The sequence below is a fragment of the Schistocerca nitens genome, chromosome 2, assembly GCF_023898315.1.
Source record: "Schistocerca nitens isolate TAMUIC-IGC-003100 chromosome 2, iqSchNite1.1, whole genome shotgun sequence".
NCBI lineage: Eukaryota > Metazoa > Arthropoda > Insecta > Orthoptera > Acrididae > Schistocerca > Schistocerca nitens.
In genome coordinates, this window is record NC_064615.1 from 1170240399 (window position 1) to 1170261357 (window position 20959).

A 20959-nucleotide genomic window follows, 5' to 3' on the forward strand; every position below is an offset into this window, starting at 1 on the left:
AGATTGCGTAATAATACGAGTCAGGGCCAACCGTTTACGAGACTTCGTAATCGGACAGACAGCTGCTAAAGCAAGAAATCAAAATTGTTTTCATTTAATTTAATTAAGCCCCCATGCACGTGGCGACCGCTGCTTCGGATCGTCCCTTGGAATTCTTCTGATTGTGTAGACAGTAGTATTGTTGTAGTAATTTGTAGTTTAGTAATTGTAGTCTATATTGCATGTGTAGATTTGGTAATTAGCATTCTTCTAATGGTATTTTTCAAAATTTAATTTTTATTGCCTTGTATACGCGTTTGACGATTTAGTGCAATTATTTCAATTGTTCGTTAATCGTGTTTGAGGGAAACATTTCGAGTGAATGATTGTTGGAGATAAAGTGTCATTGTGTGCAATTTTAATATAGTGACGAGTTTTGTATATTTTGTAAATGATTACGCGATCAATGAAAAAGGCAAAAATGATGAATAGTGAGAATGACGAAATTGTTAACATGGCGAACTCGCCAACAGAGGAAAACAGTGTGATGAATAATGAAGTGGAAAACAATGTAATAAGTCGGGAAAATAGTCCGGAACCATTTCAAAATTTTTCTCAATCAGAAAATTTACAGAATATGAGATTAACGATAGAAGATTCTGAAATAGTATCGAACACAGATAGCTTTACAGCTATGACGAAGGAAACTGGTTTTGCGGGAAATGTTAGGGGCGAAAAGAATTGCGGACCGGCTACTATGGAGCAGTTGATGGGTGCAATATTAAATCTGGGATCACAAATGGGAACAATGGTAACACAGATGGGAACAATGGAAACACGAATGGAAACAATTAAAACAGAGATAGGAACACGGTTAGACTCACAAGGATCTGAATTAAAAACCGAGATGGGAACTTTGGGATCTGAATTAAAAACTGATATGGGAACAATGGAAACACAGTTACGATCTGAATTAAAAACAGTGGGATCACAAATAGGAACAATTAAAACAGAGATGGAAACAATGGAAACACGGTTAGACTCACGAATAGGGACATGTTTCAAAAATATGAAAGATGAGTTAAAGAAAGAAATCGGAGAAAAGTACAACCGATTTTGAATTCTCACAATAGTAGATTAATTGCAGTAGAGATTAGACAAAGGGAACAGGATCGAGAACAGGAAGAAAGAGATCGCGTGATAGTACAAAAATTTTCAGAGTTAAATTTACAACGTGCACACGATAAGGAAGAAATATTTGAGAGAATCGAGGAATCCGTACCAAATGACAGAATAAATAATCTAACACAACAATATGAACAGTTAACTACCAAATGTGACAACACTGAAACCCGAGTCGCGACACTTACGGAAGACGTAGGTAAACAGAAAGAAAAAATAGGTGACTTATCGGAAAGAGTTGAGGAGATTTCAGATAAATTGACAAATCTTAGTTTACATGGGGACAGAGATTCAGATGATACAGCTCCATTACCATTTGCAGAAACCGAAGAGTACCAGGACATAAATAAGCATGTTGAAAATCAGGGAAAATTTAATGAACGCGTTAAAAGGGAAGTTGAGGCATTAAAAAAGCAAGTCAAACAAATGGAAGGTGAAATCGTAGGAAAAGACAGCAGAAGAAATTTAGAATCACAGATAGCAGAGGGCTTTGAAGAAGATAATTTGTTTCATTTACGGGACGCAACAAGAGAGCGCCAGGCGCGCGAACTTGACAATTATCGACATTCAAACTGGGACAGACGCGGTAGGTCTTTGTCGCCACGAGGCGAAAACATTGACTATAAACACTTTTTGACTGTTCGGAAATTTAAGATCTTTTGCAATTCTAGGAATGACATACGTCCATATTCATGGTTGGATCGATTTACGTGCGCACTTCCGCCAGATGTGCCACTGAGTCACAAACTGAAAATTATGTGCAGCTATTAAGGTCCTCAGGGGATTCACTATACTAAGTGAATATGTGCCGTAGCGATCACAGGGCCCGAGCTGTAGTGGTGCTATTTCCCTTTTAGTTTTCTGCACCGCTGCCTACTCTTTCACTATTCTTTGCATCTATAAAAACAACTCTTCTACTATCCATCTATCTAGACAGTAGGTAAAGATTAACCGGATATGACGATTTTACCCGAAAGTGACTTTGGAAATTACCGTTTGGACTTACTATATTTTCTGCAGCATTAATTCGTAGTTTAAATGAAATTTTACCTGTTTATATTCGTGACAATATTACTTCATATGTTGACGACATTCTTATTGCTAAACGTTCTTGGAGTGAGCACAACAAAATTTTGGATTCATTATTACGTATTTTTGCACGAGTTGGCATGACATTGAACTTGGAAAAATCAGAATTTGGTCGTTCTCAGGTGAAATTTCTCGGTCACATTATTTCTACAGAAGGTATTCTCCCTGATCCAGAGAAACTAGACGCTATTCGTAATTATGCTGTTCCTTCCACAAAACGTGATGTTCGTAGTTTCCTTGGTGTCTGTAATTTTGTTAGACGCTTTGTTAGATTGGATGATTTGGCCACACCTCGTTTACACATTTCAGTTATGCATACTTTGGTCCCAGAAAATGCTTTCATAAATTACGAGAAAATTGTTACTTCAGTAAGATGGAAAAACGTATTCGATCTGTTCTTGCCAAATGCAAATTATGTTAATAGGCTAAGCCGCCAACGATTTCTCACAGAGCACCGTTGTTTCCTATCATTCCAGCGAAATTAAAGGACATGGCTGCAATCGATTTGTTCGGTCCAGTGGTTCGTTCTACTAATGGTTTTGCGTACATTTTCGTAGCAGTGGAATTAACATCAAAATATGTGTGTTTTACACCTTTACGCAAAGCAACAGCTCGTTCAGTATCTAATGCTTTCATCAAACATTTTCTTAAAGAAGTTGGTCAAGTTGATAAGGTTATATCAGATAATGGATCACAGTTTCGCTCTAAAATTTGGCTTCGTACTCTACGGCGTCGTAAAATTAAACCAATTTTCATTTCACTTTTTCACCCTCAATCTAACGCTTCAGAGAGATGGATGAAGGAAATCAATAAATTGTGCCGTCTTTATTGTCATCAGAATCACAGAACTTGGGATCAGTATCTTCATATTTTTCAAAACATTCTGAATGAACTTCCTAATGACTCAACTTCTTTACCGCCTCTATTGATATTAAAAAATAAAGTACCAACAAATCGCATTTCTGAAATCGTTCCTTTTCCGCCTTCACGGAAACTGCGGCATTCTGAAGTTGTCAACCTGGCTCTACAAAATATTGCATCGGCGGCTGCTAGAAGAGAGAAATCAGCTAAGCGTCCTGGTCGTTTAAAAATCTTGTCAGTTGGCCAGAAGGTGTTAATTAAGTCCCACCGTTTATCTCATAAAGGAAAAGGCATATGTCGCAAATTTTTTCTGCTTTATAACGGTCCGTATAGAGTTCGCAAAATTATTCATGATAACACTGTTGAAGTAGAAACTGTTAAATCTCGACGCTCTAAAGGAATACATCATATATCAAACGTTAAAATTTTTGTGGAATGACATACTTGTGAGAAACTAATAGCTATACGTAAACATAGAGAGAGTACAAGGATACCGCGCTGTCTTTGTCGGCGGCACATACTCAAAGCAACAGTCAGTCTGCGCGCCGCACAAGGCAGTCGTTGACCGGAAACAATCACTTCCTACGTCACGCGCCTACAGCTGATCGAGCGCTCAGTGCGAATGCACTGACAGACGTAAATAAATACACAGTTTAATTTCTCCGAATAAATTCTGTATAAAGCTATGGTGACTTCATAAATTATGTTATTAACATTCAGTATTTTTCAGGATACGGTTGTATAAAGTATTTAAGACCTTCAGGTAAATTCTGTGCGTGTCCGACGTTAAGACGACTTGCTTTGGAGAAAATTTTCAGGAAGAATGTCATTCCGAAAAAGAAGTAATAAATTAAAAATGGTAACTATTAATTGAGTTTATTTTTCAGGTAACATAATTCCACTTAGGTACGTACTTTAGACATAATTTGCTGCTTGCGATTACGTGATTCATACTTTGTGCTAATTTCATGTTCTATGAATTTACTAGTGAAGCGACGTGCTTACGCATATTAACTGATTTTGACAATGATTGACTAATGAACAGGGTTGTTATTTGTATATATTATGCATCGCTTGGCTGCTATGCTTTTTCACTGACGTCATATTTTTTTTTATTATGTGCCATCTGTGCTTATTTATTTAAATTATAATTGTCACCTGATTAATTGTGCTGATGTGGTTAGATATGTAAGTTATACTTTGTGATTTATCTGCTTGCGCCTTCATGGGTACTTATTAAGATTACATATGAACATTTATTTGCTTATGTCGATGTGATGCTAATGACCTGTTTATTGTGTAAGGCATGTTTGCTGCTGTGCGTATGGATTGCATATTTACACATTTCTGTTTTGTTGTCATAACTACTCTTCAATTTAGAATATAGCAATGCTGATGTACAGTGTACGAACATAGAGTTTAGGTTACACTGTGGTATTAATTATAGATTGTTCGCTTGGCAGAGCCTCGTTACAGGGATTGTGCTGCATCCACTTGTTGACATTCTGTTCTCTACTGGTATATTTACTCGCTATTGCATGTTTTGCTTACGCTCAGTGCCTTATATTTTTAAGATAAGAAAATGAACTGCTATAATCCGACGAACGACATTAGTACAAAAAACTTCATGGAAGTCACATGAGTTGGACGTTTTATGGAATCTGTATAAATTTATGCTAATAGGAAGGAAGCTAACGACATGACATACCAAAACTAGGTTTAGACCATTGACAGTATTACACTGCATTTTCGTGAGCAATTGAAATAGGAAGTGACACTTGACACAAAAAATACTCCACATGTTTGCTTCTGCTATGATTCTTGAAGTGGTGTACACACTGTGAAATATTATGATCATTCACACTCCGTAATCGTACTTAATTACTGAGAGTTATTCGAACTAAGTCTGTTAGAGGTCATGTATGCATTTCTTTTATTTAATGATGGACAAGGAACCAAAATGTATCTTATAATTTATAATGAGTAGAAAATTTGGGTCAGATGGATTACACAGAGGTTGTGTGTGGACACTGCGTCTTCGGATTGTATGGGATGCTGAATTGAAGTTGCACTAGGATTTTGTCTGTACTTGTTCGAGGAGACTGACTAGAGGAAAGAGTTGTTATGGAAGTGAAATGATATTGGCAATAAGGTTTATAGGTATCGACGTATTGAAGATTTATTATTGAGGTATTATTGAGATTATGTGAAGTTGAAGAGGTATTAGTGAAGTATTGAGATAAGATTAAGTGATGATTATTGGAGTTTTCGTGGACAAAAGGTAAGGTAAATGATATTGAAATGATATTGGTGCTGAGGTTTATATGTATCGACGTATTATTGAGGTATTGAGATTAGGTGAAGTTGATGATTATTGGAGTTTTGGTGGACAAGAGGTAAAGTAAGTGAGGAGCATATTTTTTTTGTTGGTCCATATGGAACAAGGAGGATGAAGATGGCAGACTAGAACACTCAAGTAGAAAGAAGATTGCCTACACACACACTTTGTTAAATCAATAAGCAGTATAAATTTTTTTTTGAAGAGAGGAAGTATTTGCATATCTTGGCTCACTGACAGTTGTTCAGCAACAGTACAATTTGATCGGGCTTGGCAAACATTGGTCTTGACATGATGACTATGACGTTGACTAACTATTATTGACTGTTATACATTGCTGCCACTACTACTTGGTACACATGATGAACATCAAATCTTGGACAGAGTTACATTTACACAGTTAACACTATTCAATTACACAGTAGCACTTAATGTGGATGAAAGATGAGTGAGTGTGTTTTGTGTGTTTTCCTTTTATAATCCCAGAGAAGTGATCCCAACCTATCTCCTAAATATTATTTCACTTGTTTGTTGTGGCTTGCACTGACACCCATAAATATTATAGGTTAACTGTTATTGTGTACTGTAATAGTTAATGTGACAATTAACTGATATCATTTGTGTGTTTATTATGATTTGTATGTTTAGTGTAAGAGCATTGATTATATTTTGTTAAAGAAATTGTATGTGCATTCAAACTATTGTTCATGACTGAACTGTCTCAGTAGTTATGGTGAATAGTATGGACTGTTACTTGCACCTTTTCTACATGATTGGTGCTACAAGGATATGTTTAATTTCTGCTGATGAACTGTGTGATCAGTGATTGTAAAAAAATTATGGACTGTTACTTGTACCTTTTCTACAATATTGGTGCCACTAGGACATGTTTAATTTCTGCTTATAAACTCTGAAGAACAGTGTGATCAGTGACAGTGTATTTTATGGAACTGCTTCTGCTGAGAAATGTGACTTGTTGCTGTGTGTACCTGCTCAGCTTTGCTGGTGCCACTCATGGACTGCTTCTACTGAAATGGTGTTACTTGTTGGTGTCTGCACCTACTCAACATTGCGGGTGCCACTGATGGACTGCTTCTACCGAAATGATGTCACCTGTTGATGTCTGCACCTACTCAACATTGCTGGGTGCCACTGATGGACTGCTTCTACTGAAATGGTGTTACTTGTTGGTGTTTGCACCTGCTCAACATTACTGGGTGCCACTGATGGACTGCTTCTACTGAAATGGTGTTACTTGTTGGTGTCTGCACCTGCTCAACATTGCTGGGTGCCACTGATGGATTGCTTCTACTGAAAAGATGTCACCTGTTGCTGTGTGCATCTGCTCAACATTGCTGGTGCCACTAATGGAGCTGCTTATACTGAAATGGTGTTACTTGTTGGTGTCAGCACCTGCTCAACATTGCTGGGTGCCACTGATGGACTGCTTCTACTGAAAAGATGTCACCTGTTGCTGTGTGCACCTGCTCAACATTGCTGGTGCCACTAATGGAACTGCTTATACTGAAATGGTGTTACTTGTTGGTGTCTGCACCTATTCAACATTACTGTGTGCCACTGATGGACTGTTTCTACTGAAAAAATGTCACTTGTTGGTATTTGCACCTGTTGACCATTGCTGGGTGCTATTGCTGGAACTGTCAACTGCTTATTCATGGGCTATGGATAGCGTTTATGTGAATATTTGTATAAACTGATTTTTTTGTGTATTACTGTTTGTGGAAAGTTATGAGACTCTTACCTGCACATATTCGTCATTGCTGACGCTATTGATTGAACTGTTTAACCACATAATACTTGTGTAAACTATTATGTAAAGTCACATGCATGAAAGAATTTGTATTGCTTACTGTATTTTATATAATAGGTTATTGAAAGGTCAGTGCAAAGCCAAAATTTTATCTAGTTATATGGTATTTACGTATTAATATTATCTTTTATTTTTGTCTGTATTTTTTTGACGAATTTTGTGGTATTTTCACCACCAATGCTGGCAAAAATACCATCAAATTCTAGCCGTGGAGGAAGGGCATATGAAAGGTGGCTACACTGAGCCACAGCGCCAGAGATCGCGAGAGAGCATTGTTCGCCCGCCTCCACTGGCAGAGTGATTATTGAGATGTCGTAGTAGTCAGTGCTTGTCCAGGACTCGTGGTAGTCAGTTCGTGTTGAGATGTGCTAGTAGGGAGTGCTTGCTGAGATGTGATACTGAAAAATTCTTGTTGAGATGTTGTAATAGCGAGTCGGTGTGGAGATATATTGTAATAATTTGAGTGCTTGTCATCAATATATGAAGGTAACGAAACTTGATTTATTTTTCATTATTTCCATGTTTTAAATAATGCGTCATTACAGGTTCAGTCAACAAAGCATCTGGCTTGTGTTCTTGGATTAGAGTGTAATTGTGGTTCTCTTGAGTAATTATGGTATTTTATTTCCTTTAATTAATTCAGTATAAATGTTATTTAAAAATTCTTGTGTTGTTGAAGAAGAACCGTGCCAGATGCGTACGTTGAGTCACACTCCCACACACAGAACAGTTACTCTTGTGCTTGTTGTTGCGTTGGTTTTATAGTTGCTGGGGACTTAATTAATTAATTGTGTTAATGAAAATTTCCATTTCATTCATTGTTATTGTTCAATGCAGTCAGATTGCGTAATAATACGAGTCAGGGCCAACCGTTTACGAGACTTCGTAATCGGACAGACAGCTGCTAAAGCAAGAAATCAAAATCATTTTCATTACATTTTAATTAAGCCCCCATGCAGCAGTCACTGCCCTGTGGAAATTTACTGCCTCACCAACACAGTTAGACCGCAATAGACCGGTGATGCTGTATTGTAACGTATCACACAAAAAAAAAAAAAAGCAGTATGGGACAGCACGTTAGATCACAGGCGTAACAATTTAGATTTCCAGTGACTAGGTTGGTGCTTTGCACTCATATGTCTGCAGTGGCCAAGCTTATAAAAGATGAGAGCGCTCCCCATAAGGCTAAATCCTCCAGTTTTTAGCTAAAATTAAGACAAATAAACATTTTCTAGTAGTATTGAAACGATGAAAACACTCAGTCCTGAGACTGGCTTGATGCAGCTCCCCATGCTACTCTATCCTGTGCAAGCCTCTTCATCCCCCCAGTACCTACTGCAACCTACATCCTTCTGAATCTGTTTAGCGTATTCATCTCTCTGTCTCCCTCTACGGCTTTTACCCTCCACGCTGCTCTACAATACTAAATTGGTGATCCCTTGATGCCTCAGAATATGCCCTACCAACCTATCCCCTCTTCTAGTTAAGTTGTGCCACAAACTTCTCTTCTCCCCAATCACACTCACCGTAGAAGTGCTGAATTAAATAATACGCAAAGAGGGTCTCCAATACTAAATTGGTGATCCCTTGATGCCTCAGAATATGCCCTACCAACCTATCCCTTCTTCTAGTTAAGTTGTGCCACAAACTTCTCTTCTCCCCAATCACACTCACCGTAGAAGTGCTGAATTAAATAATACGCAAAGTGCTCGCAAGGTTGAAGTTACGTTACATTATGTACGTTCAAGTATTGCAAAGTGTGGTTAATTCTCGCAGTCATGTTTATGACAGTTCCTTATATAAAAGCAGTGATCTCTTTCTCGCCAAATCTACCCTGCACATCAAACTCCGCTTCTACCGAACATTCATCCTGCCTGCCCTCACGTTGGACCACGATTAATGTCACCAGGATGCGGACGCTGTGCATCCTGCCTGCCCTCACGTTGGACCACGATTAATGTCACCAGGATGCGGACGCTACAGCGCCCGCAGAACAAGGCTCTCAGGTGGAGTCTGCACGCCCCGCCACTCACGAGATCTGCCACTCTCCACGAGGAAGCAGATATCGTCCTCCTTAAGAGGACCATACGCAACAAGGCGCGGCGGCTCCATGAGAAAGTGGATGCCCTGTGGGACACTGTCCACAGGTTACGCCACGCTGAGACCACACCTTCTCGCCGCTGGCATCGACATTCGGTTCCCTTAACCCTCTAGAGGAATCGGATTCCGACCATGGCTAACGATAGGCCTGGCACACCCACCACCGATGCGTCCTTTGGCGGGACTAGCCCCCATTCTACGTCCAGTACTTTCCCACCCTACCTGCCCACGTTGGGATAAGTTTTTCTGCCTGACTCATGTAGTACTGTCATCGTCAGAGGCATCGACATTCGGTTCCCTTTACCCTCTAGAGGAATCGGATTCCGACCATGGCTAACGATAGGCCTGGCACACCCACCACGGATGCGTCCTTTGGCGGGACTAGCCCCCATTCTACGTCCAGTACTTTCCCACCCTACCTGCCCTCGTTGGGATAAGTTTTTCTGCCTAACTCATGTAGTACTGTCATCGTCAGAGGGTGGTACAGGACTCCAAGTCCCACCTCCACTCCTTCAAAGTGCTATGCTCGGCTGTTCTTCAGCCGTTGATTTGAGTCGCCTCTCACTTTCTCACCAAGACAGATGGACCGGATCTGAACAGGTGACGAAGTGTAATAGTACACTGCTTAAAAAAAAAAAAAAAAAAAAAAAAAAGGTTGACATGGCAAACCCTAATTATGGATCACCCCTTCGTCCCTTCCGTAACTTTTTGTATCTGTATGAGACAATGACGTACAGCATTGCTGATATTCTTCACGGGTGTGCAGCCGGATCATGTCGTCGTTCATACACAATATTTCAGCGGACCATCTGGTCGCCATCTTCAGGTGAGATAATGCTCGTGCACTGCCTCGCCGGAGCTGAATTCCAGCCACAAGGACGGAAACCTTTATACACCACGGACTGAACACCGCGCGTGTTCAAGATGATGGGCAGCGCCGCCTGGCGACAAGTAGACACGCAGCGCGCGTGTTGGAGAAGACGGCAGAAACGACAAATCGCAACCGCAGTGGTTGGAAGAATCCAATGATCGGAAAGAAGATCGTCGTTGTTTAATGTCGGACAAAATCGTAATCCATATCTTACTTAAAGAAAAACCTTGGTCCCTGTTAATATTATTTCTTGATAATCTCATTTCAATGGATTCTTTAAGAACACATTCCCAATAGCGAGAAGAAGGAGAGATCAACTATGTCTTATCATACATTCTCCTGTGTCCTTCGTTAAGGCAGTGTTCCGCCACTGCCGACTTCTCAAGCTGGAACCAGTGTGTGCCGATGATGTTCCACACACCAGTTCCGAATAGTTTGACCAATATACTTCTTTCCACAGTGACACGGAATTTCATAAGCCCCGGGCTTCCTCAAGCCCAAATTATCTTTAAATGAGCCAAGAAGGGCTCTAGTCTTGACCACCGGCCTAAAAACAGTTTTAATAACATGTTGTTGTTGTTGTTGTTGTCTTCAGTCCTGAGACTGGTTTGATGCAGCTCTCAATGCTACTCTATCCTGTGCACGCCTCTTCATCTCCCAGTACCTACCGCAACCTACATCCTTCTGAACCTGCTTAGTGTATTCATCTCTTGGTCTCCCTCTACGATTTTTACCCCCCACGCTGCCCTCCAATGCTAAATTTGTGATCCCTTGATGCCTCAGAACATGTCCTACCAACCGGTCCCTTCCTCTTGTCAAGTTGTGGCACAAACCCCTCTTCTCCCCAATCCTATTCAATACCTCCTCATTAGTTATGTGATCTATCCATCTAATCTTCAGCATTCTTCTGAAGCACCACATTTCGAAAGCTTCTATTCTCTTCTTGTCCAAGCTATTTATCGTCCATGTTTCACTTCCATACATGGCTACACTCCATACAAATACTTTCAGAAACGACTTCCTGACACTTAAATCTATACTCGATGTTAACAAATTTCTCTTCTTCAGAAACGATTTCCTTGCCATTGCCAGTCTACATTTTATATCCTCTCTACTTCGACCATCATCAGTTATTTTGCTCCCCAAATAGCAAAACTCCTTTACTACTTTAAGTGTCTCATTCCCTAATCTAATTCCCTCAGCATCACTCGACTTAATTCGACTACATTCCATTATCCGCGTTTTGCTTTTGTTGATGTTCATCTTATATCCTCCTTTGTAACCTCCCCACAAAAAATGTAAATGAACCATGAGCCAAGTGTAACCTCCGCACAGAAAAATTAAATAATAAAGTGATGAACCAGACGTAACCTCCCTACAAAAATATTAATTAAATGAATTTTTTAATATTGTAACCTCTGAACAAAATTAATTTTAATGTAACCTCTGAACAAAATTGGCTCCCATTTATGATCACTATGCTGAAATGCATTCACATTTAATGTAACCACAAAATTCAATTCGTAAATCTGGAAATAATAAAAAAAAAACAAATTAGTAACCTGATAAATTTTATGAGGACAGCAGCGCTGCCCTTCGGCCCTGTATTCTGAATAAAAAAGGAAAAATTCTTACCTCAATAAAAACTGCGAATATATCTGCTCTTATGTGTAATTTTTTTTTTTTTTTTTTGACACAGCTTCGTGCAATGCTGTCGTATATTTTTTTTTTTTTTTTTGATCCTTGGAAGGAATGATCATGCACTGGAAATATTCTTTAAATTGAAATGAATGCTTTTCTTTAAAAAAGTTACTTTATATTATAAAAATTATTATTGGGGGCATTTATTTTTAAAGAAATTAATGACAGTTAATATACATTACTAGATATGCGCAAGGCTGCTTCTTTACCTTCTACAATAATACTCATCCTCCAGAGTCCCGACCAGAGCAGACTGCCGACACGCGCAGGTACGCGCCGACTACTGCATACTACTGAAGACTAGCGCAGACTAAAGCCGACTGACGCCGACTCGCGACAAGCAACAACTAACTACACACTACTCTCTGGTCAGAGACTCTGCCATGCCTCGCCCATCGCCGGCAATGCATACGTCTTACACCTTTCAAGACACTGTCCATTCCGTTCAACTGCTATTCCAAGTCCTTTGCTGACTCTGACAGAATTACAATGTCATCGGCGAACCTCAACGTTTTTATTTCTTCTCCATGGACTTTAATACCTACTATGAATTTTTCTTTTATTTCCTTTACTGCTTGCTCAATATATAGATTGTATAACATCGGTGACAGGCTACAGCCCTGTCTCACTCCCTTCCCAACCGCTGCTTCCCTTTCATGCCCCTCGACTCTTATAACTGCCATCTGATTTCTGTACAAATTGTAAATAGCCTTTCGCTCCATGTATTTTACCCCTGCCACCTTTGGAATTTGAAACAGAGTATTCCAGTCAACATTGTCCAAAGCTTTCTCTAAGTCTACAAATGCTAGAAACGTAGGTTTGCCTTTCCTTAATCTATTTTCTAAGATAAGTCGTATGGTCAGTATTGCCTCACGTGTTCCAACATTTCTGCGGAATCCAAACTGATCTTCGCCGAGGTCGGCTTCTACTAGTTTTTCCATTCGTCTGTAAAGAATTCGCGTTAGTATTTTGCAGCTGTGACTTATTAAACTGATAGTTCGGTAATTTTCACATCTGTCAACACCTGCTTTCTTTGGGATTGGAATTATTATATTCTTCTTGAAGTCTGAGGGTATTTCGCCTGTCTCATACATCTTGCTCACCAGATAGTAGAGTTTTGTCAGGACTGGCTCTCCCAAGGCCGCCAGTAGTTCCAATGGAATGTTGTATACTCCCGGGGCCTTGTTTCGACTCAGGTCTTTCAGTGCTCTGTCAAACTCTTCACGCAGTATCGTATCTCCCATTTCATCTTCATCTACATCCTCTTCCATTTCCATAATATTGTCCTCAAGTACATCGCCTTTTTACAGACTCTCTATATACTCCCACCTTTCTGCTTTCCCTTCTTTGCTTAGAACTGGGTTTCCATCTGAGCTCTTGATATTCGTACAAGTGGTCCTCTTACCTCCAAAGGTCTCTTTAATCTTCCTGTAGGCAGTATCTATCTTGCCCCTAGTGAGATGAGCCTCTACATCCTTACATTTGTCCTCTAGCCATCCCTGCTTAGCCATTTTGCACTTCCTGTCGATCTCATTCTTGAGACGTTTGTATTACCTTTTGCCTGCTTCATTTACTGCATTTTTATATTTTCTCCTTTCATCAATTAAATTCAATATTTCTTCTGTTACCCAAGGATTTCTACTAGCCCTCGTCTTTTTACCTACTTGATCCTCTGCTGCCTTCACTATTTCATCCCTCAAAGCTACCAATTCTTCTTCTACTGTATTTCTTTCCCCCATTCCTGTCAATTGTTCCCTTATGCTCTCCCTGAAACTCTGTACAACCTCTGGTTCTTTCAGTTTATCCAGGTCCCATCTCCTTAAATACCCACCTTTTTGCAGTTTCTTCAGTTATAATCTACAGTTCATAACCAATAGATTGTGGTCAGAGTCCACATATGCCCCTGGAAATGTCTTAGAATTTAAAACCTGGTTCCTAAATCTCTGTCTTACCATTATATAATCTATCTGATACCTTCTAGTATCTCCAGGGTTCTTTCATGTATACAACCTTCTTTTATGATTCTTGAACCAGGTGTTAGCTATGATTAAGTTATGCTCTGTGCAAAACTCTACCACACGGCTTCCTCTTTCGTTTCTGTCCCCCAATCCATATTCACCCACTATGTCTCCTTCTCTCCCTTTTCCTACTGTCGAATTCCAGTCACCCATGACTATTAAATTTTCGTCTCCCTTCACTACCTGAATAATTTCTTTTATCTCATCATACATTTCATCAACTTCTTCATCATCTGCAGAGCTAGTTTGCAAATAAACTTGTACTACTGTAGTAGGCGTGGGCTTCGTGTCTATCTTGGCCACAATAATGCGTTCACTATGCTGTTTGTAGTAGCTTACCCGTTTCTATTTTTTTATTCATTATTAAACCTACTCCTGCATTACCCTATTTGATTTTGAATTTATAACCCTGTATTCACCTGACCAAAAGTCTTGTTCGTCCTGCCACCGAACTTCACTAATTCCCACTATATCTAACTTTAACCTATCCATTTCCCTTTCTAAATTTTCTAACCTACCTGCCCGATTAAGGGATCTGACATTCAACGCTCCGATCCGTAAAACGCCAGTTTTCTTTCTGTTGATAACGACGTCCTCTTGAGTAGTCCCCGCCCGGAGATCCGAATGGGGGACTATTTTACTTCCGGAATATTTTACCCAAGAGGACACCATCATCATTTAATCGTACAGTAAAGCTGCATGCCCTCGGGAAAAATTACGGCTGTAGTTTCCCCTTGCTTTCAGCCGTTCGCAGTACCACAACAGCAAGGCCGTTTTGGTTAGTGTTGCAGGGCCAGATCAGTCAATCATCTAGACTGTTGCCCCTGCAACTACTGAAAAGGCTGCTGCCCCTCTTCAGGAACCACACGTTTGTCTGGCCTCTCAACAGATAACCCTCCGTTATGGTTGCACCTACGGTACGGCCATCTGTATCACTGAGGCACGCAAGCCTCCCCACCAACGGCAAGGTCCCTGGTTCATGGGGGTGTTTAATACCATATTTTCTTAAAATTCTTGAAATTTTGGATGATATACTTCCCGCAAAAGGTAAATACGCAACAGCTTCAAAAGTATCATCTATTGGGTCGAGTGACGGACCAAACTGAAGAGCACGGCATATTTGTTGTTCCGTATATCCATTGTGTTTAAAAACAATCTTTAAATGGTCAAGTTCTTCTTTCAAATGTTCGTCATCAGGAATGGCATAAGCTCTTTTGACCAGAGTCCGCAAAACTCCACTACGTTGGTGTGGCGGATGACAGCTGGTTGCATGAAGATAGCGGTCAGTATGAGTGGGTTTCCGATACACACTGTGCCCAAAAGTCCCATCGTCCATTCTTTGAACTAAAACATCAAGAAATGGAAGTTTACCATCACTTTCAATTTCCGTAGTAAATTGAATACTCGGATGTAGACAATTAAAATGATCTAAAAAGCGATTCGAAGCATCAGTTCCATGTGACCAAACCATAAAAATGTCATCAACGTATCTCAAAAACTACTTTGCTTTAAGAAACGAAGTTTTGAGTGCCATGTCCTCAAAGTCTTCCATAAAAAGTTTGGCGGCTATGGGGAGAGTGGACTCCCCATAGCCACTCCGTCAGTTTGCTCAAAATATACATAATTAAAAAGAAAATACGTTGAAGTCAACACTTGACGACAAAACTTTGTGGTTTCTTCACCTAATTTCTCACCGATTAGTAACAGGGACTCTTCAAGAAGAACTCAAGTAGAGAGAAATATCATCAAAGCTGACGAGCAAGTCAGAAGGACAACAGTACAACAATCTTAATCGTCGAATAAAGTCGGACATATTTGATATGCGATGTTCACATTTTCCCACATATGGCCTGAGGACTGAAGCTAAATATCTGGAAAGAGAGCGGAGAAAATATTGAGTTATGCAATGCGTTTCAGCAAGTAATAGCGAATATTCTGTTCAAGAATCATAAGAGGCGACGGTGTACTTGGAGAAGGCCGGAAGAAACGGAAAGATTTCAGTTAGATTAGATCATGGTCAGACAGCTATTCCGAAATCAGATAGTGAATTGTAAGAATAGTCAGGTGCAGGAAACATCAAAACGCAAAGAAATGAGATTCGCAAGTGCTAAGGAAGGAAGTGATATGCTTTAAGTTGTATAAAGCTATAGGTACTGAAATAAGGAATAGCTTGGTAGGCAATTCAGTTGAACGGGAATGAACATCTCTAAAAAGAGCAATCACAGAAGTTGGGAAGAAAAACATAGGCCATGGGGGCCGAGCGGTTCTAGACGCTCCAGTCCTGAACCTCGTGACTGCTACTGTCGCAGGTTCGAATCCTGCCTCGGGCAGGGATGTGTGTGATGTGCTTAGGTTAGTTAGGTTTAAGTAGTTCTAAGTTCTAGGGGACTGATGACCTCGGAAGTTAAGTCCCATAGTGCTCAGAGCCATTTGAACCATTTTTGAAGAAACCATGGTTAACAGGAACTGTACTCAGTTGATCGATGAAACAAGAAAGTACAAAAACGTTCAGGGAAATTCAGCAATACACAAATACAAGTCGCTAGGGAATAAAATGAATAGAAAGTGTCGGGAAGCTAAAACAAAATGGCTATATGAAACATGTGAACAAATCGAAAAAGAAATGACTGTTGAAAGACTCGGCATATGGAAACACCAAAACAACCTTCGGTGAAATTAAAAGCGAGGAGGTTACATTAAGACTGTAATGAGAAGCCACTGTTAATTGCAGAGGAATAAACGGATAGTCGGAAAGAGTACACTGAAGGCCTGTGTGAGGAGGAAGACTTGTCTGATAACTTGATAGAAGGTGAAACAGGAGACGATATAGAAGAGGTACGGGACGCAGAATTAGAATGAGAATTTGAGAGAGCTTTGGAAGATTTAAAATCGAATAAGGCAGAAGGGATGATAATATTCCATTAGAATTTCTAAAATCATTGGGGGAAGTGGCAACAAAACAACTATTCACTTTGGTGTATGGAATTTATGAGTCTGGCTTCATACCTGACTTTCGGAAAAATATCATCCACAAAATTCCGGAGACTACAAGAGCCGACAAGAGCGAAAATAATCGAACAATCAGCGTAACAGCTCATGTATCCAAGTTGCTGACAAGAATGGTATACAGAAGAACAGAGAAGAAAATTAAGGATGTGTTAGATGCCAATAAATTGTGTTATAGGTGAGGTAAAGGTACTAGAAAGGCAGTTCTGACTTTGCAACTAATAGTGGAAGCAAGATAAATGAAAAATCAAATCATTTAATGGAGTTTGTCCACCTGGAAAAAGCATTCGACTACATATGATGGTGCAAGGTGTTCGAAATTCCGTTGAAAAGAGGGGTTAAGCTATAGGGATGGATGGCTAAATACAAAATGTACAACAGCCAAGTTCACTATGAACTTGCGTTTGTACATGATATCATAAAGAGCATGAGGTATAATTAATGGTTCAAGGAGGCTCTTGCATTAAACTGCTATGTTCACTACTTCTTTATCCTTTCATATTTCTAGTAAAACATCTTATTCGTTTTTCTGTTAGCCCAGATACTTTTTGTAATTATTGTCAAGAACGATATTTCCGCAGTTTCGAAGCGAGCTTGCTGCTGCTTTGCTAACGTCCAGGTTTCACTTCTATATGTCAGGACACTCCGTAGACATGCCTTTATAAATATTTTCTTAGAGGGTGCTTGTTCAGGATAAAATTCTTCTTAATTTGGAAGACACTCTTGACTAGCCTTTTTCCTCCTAATCACTACCACGATTGTGAAATTGAGGTACTTCTTCACGGTTGCTGACTGCATATTCTTTTCTCAGTCTTGCCTGCATCTCCGTTTCTGCCTACAGCAGTGAATTCTATCTTATTGGTATTTAGCTGTCTGTAGATTTAAGAACCTAAGTACACTCTAAAATAAAAAAGGAAAAAAAAAACGCACCACGAAGCAGTTAAACGAATGGGACGGAAATCGGTAGATGTGATGTACATGTTCACACGAAAAAGTGATACAATTTCAGGAAAAAGGATGATTTATTCAAGAGAAAGAGATTAACAAATCGAGCAAGTCAATGACATTGATCCACAACTGGCCCTAATGCAAGCATTTATTCGACTTGACGTTCATTAATGGAGGTTTTGGATGTCCTCCCGAAAGATATTTCGCGAAATTCTGTCCAGAAAGTCTTGTCAAGCACGAAGACAAGCAATAGAAACTCTCGCCTTGCACGGGCAGACATTATCTTGCCGAAATGGAAACCCAGGATAGCTCCCCATGAAATCAACAAAATGGGACGCAGAATATATTCAACGTACCGCTGTGCTGTGTGGGTGCCGCGGATGGAAAGCAAAGAGGTCCTGCTATGGAAAGAAATGGCACCCCAGACCGTCGCTGCTGGTTGTCGGGCTGTATGGCAGGCGATATGTAAGGTGGCATCCAGCCGTCTCATTGAGTGGAGTAGAACTGTCTTCAGCGATGAGTCCCGTTTAGAGTAAGTGAAGCCGTGTCTGGCGACGCTCCAGACAGCCGTGGGATACCAGTCTGACTGTCGCCTGGCATACGACTCGACAAGCTGGAATGACGTTATCAGGTGCCAATTCTTTTCGTAGCAGGACCTCTTTGGTTGTCATCCACGGCACCCTTACAGTACAACGTTATGTCACGACTTCTGCGCCCCGTTTTGTTGCCCTTCATGGCAAGCCATCTAGGGCTTACATATCAGCAAAGAAATACCGACCAACACAAATCGAGAGTTTCATCTCTTATCTTCCTGCTTCCCAGAACCTACCTTTGCCAGCAACGTCGCCGGATATCTCTCTAGTTGAGAACATTTGGAGCGTTATACGCCCTCCTAGCAGCCCGACATTTTGACGATCTAACGCGCCATTTCGGCATAATTTTGCACGATATACCTCAAGACGACATCCAGCAACTCTGTCAGACAATGCCAGGCCGATTAACTGCTTGGATAATAGCTAAAGGTGGACCAAATCATCCAATTTTTCGGAAATTATAGTTCGGCCAGTCCACAGCTCGTGGTCGTGCGGTAGCGTTCTCGGTTTCCGCGCCCGTGTTCCCGGGTTTGATTCCCGGCGGGGTCAGGGATTTTCTCTGCCTCGTGATGACTGGGTGTTGTGTGCTGTCCTTAGGTTAGTTAGGTTTAAGTAGTTCTAAGTTCTAGGGGACTGATGACCATAGATGTTAAGTCCCATAGTGCTCAGGGCCAATTTTTTTGTAGTTCAGCCGTGGCGGACTGTATCGATTCTGTTTGACGTTTTGGAGGTTTTCCGGTTGCTCGAGTCGTCTAGGTAGCGCGCGGAGGTGGCATGAGTATTGTGGTGAGTGCGGGCGGCTAGTGAGAGAGTGGGTTGTGTTTGGTATTTGCTTGGTCGTAGTGTGAAATGCGTGGGCTCGTTGTGGTCCTGAGGCAGAGCCTTCCTGAGCGTTGCCATGCTGTGAAACTGTGGACGATCGTTTGGTCCGCCTTCTCACTGGTCAATAAATTACTTCTTGGCTAGCTGGAAATCACGTGTTTTGTACTGGAAAGTTGACAGATTATGCGTGGGTAAACTCTCACTTCACACTTTGCAACTGTTTCTGGTTTTACTTGCGGTGCTGTTCGTTGTGTAATTTGGAGAGTGTCTTTTTAACCTGTTGTTTGAGACTCGAGCCTCAACATATTGTATGTTATCGACTTTTCTTTTAAAAAAAAGAGAAAGTCTGAATTCACTAGGAGAGCTGATAACTAGAGAAAACCAGGACACAGCCATCCCCACAGCCGCAGAGATGCATAGTGCACGGGCAGCACCAACACCAAAACCCCGCTCTTCTTAAGAAACTTATGATTGCTGATTGCTGACTGCCCAGTGCGTAGTCCAAACCCTTGTCTGAGTTGCAGCTATCCAGAGAGAAGGTAAGCTATGGAGGTCGATCCTCTGCGAGCTTAGCTGTTCTCAGTCGTCTTCTGTAGGCGAGTTCGGCCGGAAGGACGCTGCTGCTGCCAGCTGCTGTACCAACTTTGGTAGCAACACTGAAGGGCGCGGAGGCCGTCATCACCCTGCAGTCCTGCTGGAGCCTTGACCTGCGTGACCTGGACGCTGTTAGTCGAGAGGGGGAATACTTCTGCTCCTCATCCCATTCCTGTGCAGACACCGAGCGCTGCTGAAGGCGGGCTGAGAGACGACTTCTGCGAGACAGCGAGTACTTCAGATGGGTCTGGCTGTACTCCTAAGTGCAAATATTCGACGTCATCGACAACAATTCGCACAATGGTGTATGGAAGAGCAGATATCGAATTAGATCACAATTTAGCAGTGATGAAGAATAGCCTGAAGTGTGAGGAAGAATCAATATGCAAAGAAATAGTATACAGAAACACTCAGAAATGAAGAGATACCCTTGATTTTCTCTAAGGCTGTAGATATTGCAAGACGGAATAGCTCAGTGGGCAGTACAGTTGAAGAGGAATGGACATTTCTAAAAATGGCAATCACAAAAGTTGAAAAGAAAAACATAGGTACGAAGAAGGTAACTGCAAAGAAACCATGGCTACCAGAAACCATACTTCAGTTGCTCGATTAAAGATGGAAGTACAAAACCGTTCAGGAAAGTTCTGGTATACAGAAATATAAGTCGCTTACGAATGAAATAAATAGGAAGTGCAGGGAAGGTAACGCGAAATAGACGCATGAAAAATCCGAGGAAATCGAAAAACTAATGCTTGTCGGAAGGATTGAATCAGCATGTAGAAAAACCAAGACAACCTTCGGTCAAATTAAAGTCAAGGACGGTAACATTAAGAGTGGAATGGGAATTCCACTGTTAAATACAGAGGAGAGAACGAATAGGCGGAAAGAGTACGTAAAGACCTGTATGTGGAGAAAGACTTGTCTGATGTGGTACATGAAGAAGCGGTAGTTGCTGTACAAGGTGATCCAAAAGTAAGTGTATAGGCATACACTTCGTGGGTGTGATCTATGCATCAAGATAAGAGT